Consider the following 2,777-nt stretch of genomic DNA (forward strand, 5'->3'; position numbering starts at 1 on the left):
TGAGATTCTGTCTCTACAAAAAAAAACACAAAAAATAGCCAAGCATGGTGGTGCATGCCGGTGGTCTCAGCTACTCAGGAGGCTGAAGTGAGAGGATTACTTGAACCCAGGGGATTGAGGCTACAGTGAGCCATATCTTGCCACTGTCATCCAGCCTGGGCAACAGAGCAAGACTCTATCTTAAAAAAGAAAAATAAAAAAGAGAGAGAGAGAGCGAGAGAAGACAATAGAGGCAGAAGAGTAATATTAAAATATTTGATTAATTTAAAAGACTAAAGATCAGAAAAAAAATATAACAGGTGGGACATGTAGAAAATACACTAAGATAACAGATTTAAAACCAAATATATCAACAATTACATTAAACATAAATGGACATTAAATATCCTTTAAAAACACAAACATGGCCATATTGAGAAATAAATAATAATAACTGTATCAAATGTTGCTTTCAGGACACATATCTAAGAACCAGAAGGGGCAAACAAGAGGGTATCCTGCAAATACAAATCAAAAGAAAGCTGCTATAGGTATAGTAACATGAAACCAGGATTTCAAGATGAGAAGTATTATTATCGGTAAAAAAGCAGAGTTTGAGATAACAAAAGGTTAATTTTGGTGGAATGTAACTGTGTATATCCTTAATAACACAGGCTCAAATATAAATCACAAACTGATCAAACTGAAAGGAGAAACAAAAATGTACATTTACAGGTTGAGAACAGCTCCATATCAGTAACTGATAGAACAAAAAGAAAAACGAAAAGATGTATTTTTGAACAAGCCAATTAACCAATGATACCTAACAGGTATGTATATAGAACACTATACCAACAGCTGCGGAACACACATTCTGTTAAAATGCACATGCATATTTACCAAAATGGGCCGTGAAGCCAGAATCAGTACTCCGACCACGGTAGAAGTAAGTTAGAAATCAGCAACCAAGAGATAACTAGAAAATCACCGAATGTTTATAAATTAAGCAATTGTTTTCTAAATGACCCACAAGTCAGAGAAGAATTAACAAAGCAAATTAGAAAATATTTTAAGCTGAATAATTAAATATAGAATTATATATTTAAGTTTTAAATATAGAATTATATTAAAAGTAAAGCTATCAGAATTTGTTAAATGTAGATAAAATAGTGCTTACAGGGAGATTTATAAAATCAAACACATACTTTGAAAAAACCTGAAAAAATTGTTTAATCATCTCCTAAGAAGCTAAAAAGCACAGCAAATTAAAAGCAAAAAAAAAAAAAAAAAGTAGAAGGGAATGTTAACGAGAAAAAACTCAAAATAGAAAACATACAATTTAAAAATTGGTATTTTTGAGAGATTAATAAAACAGATAAACACCTATCAAGACTTATTATAAAGAAATGAGAGAAAACTCTACTTAAAAATTGCAGAAATTAAAAAGGGACATCATTAGAGATCTTAAAAGTATTTAAAAGGTAAGAACTTACAGCCTTCAGATAAGATATAGAGGGTCTTGAGGGACCATTTCTCCCACCAGATAAGCTTTAAAAATTACTGGATCATCTTCCCCATCTCCCCTATATCTAAAAGACTGGATAGTTGCGGATGAAAAAATGATCCAAAATTAAATCACAGGGGAGGGTAAAATATATCTAGGTGAGCAGGTATCAGTGGCCAAATTCTCTTCTGCTGAATTTCCACAGGGACTGGTGGAAAACTGGGCTTATCACTGTCTCTGGAACTCTGCTATGATACAGGAAAGCCTGCAGACCTTGTGGGCTGGTATGAAGGGATTGAAGTCTTCAGGAGTTTCAAATGCAAAGAACATGTTCTTCTTCCCTGCTGAATTTTCCCCATGAAACTTTTGGTGAGTGTGTGGAAATGGTATGAAATGGAATTGGAAAAGCAGAGTGAGCACTCTGTAGTCTTCTGGTGCTTAGATCCCAAGGTCCTACTAGAAAAGGTAGTTTCTAATATATTCAGTACAGACCAAGTTAGCCCTAAAGACATTTGAAAACACAGGTGAAATAAATCTAACTAAAGCTGTATCCCAGCCCACAAACCAGCTCAAATTCTATCTGGATCATAAAGATTAACGTATTTCCCTAAATTACAGACAAAGGAAAGAACATGCCATCCCTTTTAGAAGATAGTATTATGCTTGCTTTGGTAGCACATATACTAAACTTGAAACAATACACAGAAGATTAGCCATGGCCCCTGCACAAGGATGACACACAAATCTGTGAAGCATTCCATATTTTAAAAATTGAGTTTATGTCCTTTGCAGGGATATGGATGAAGCTGGAAGCCACCATTCTCAGCAAACTAACACATGAACAGAAAACCAAATATCATGTGTTCTCACTCATAAGTGGGAGTTGAGCAATGAGAACACTTGGGCACAGCGGTGGGGTCGGGGGGCAGACATCACACACCGGGGCCTGTCAGGGGATGGGGCACAAGGGGAGGGAGAGCATTAGGACAAAACCTAGCGCATGCAGGGCTTAAAACCTAGATGACGGGTTGATAGACGCAGCAAACCACCATGGCACATGTATAACTGTATTAGCAAACCTGCACATCTGCACATTCTGCACATGTATCCCAGAACTCAAAGTAAAAATTATTTTTAAATTACATATAAATATATACATATATATATGTAAAAAAGGAATAAAATAAAAGGTAGTATACCAAGGGCTATAGAGTTTGCTTTTTTAATTACATAATTTCTGGCATCCAATAAAAAGCTATGAAATAAGTGAAGAAGCAGGACATAACTCCTAAGT

At 35.2% G+C, this 2,777-nt stretch overlaps 1 non-coding gene across 1 annotated transcript; it reads left to right on the forward strand.

Moving 5' to 3' along the window:
* Positions 1–2,146: 2,146 nt before the first annotated feature.
* Positions 2,147–2,250, forward strand: LOC135270709 (U6 spliceosomal RNA). Its single transcript, XR_010338838.1, has one exon. It is a non-coding gene; the product is annotated as a U6 spliceosomal RNA (small nuclear RNA).
* The last annotated feature ends 527 nt before the right edge of the window (positions 2,251–2,777 follow it).

This window comes from Aotus nancymaae, unplaced genomic scaffold, assembly GCF_030222135.1.
Source record: "Aotus nancymaae isolate 86718 unplaced genomic scaffold, 86718_ANA_hifiasm-v0.15.2.pri h1tg000064l_1, whole genome shotgun sequence".
Classification (NCBI taxonomy): domain Eukaryota; kingdom Metazoa; phylum Chordata; class Mammalia; order Primates; family Aotidae; genus Aotus; species Aotus nancymaae.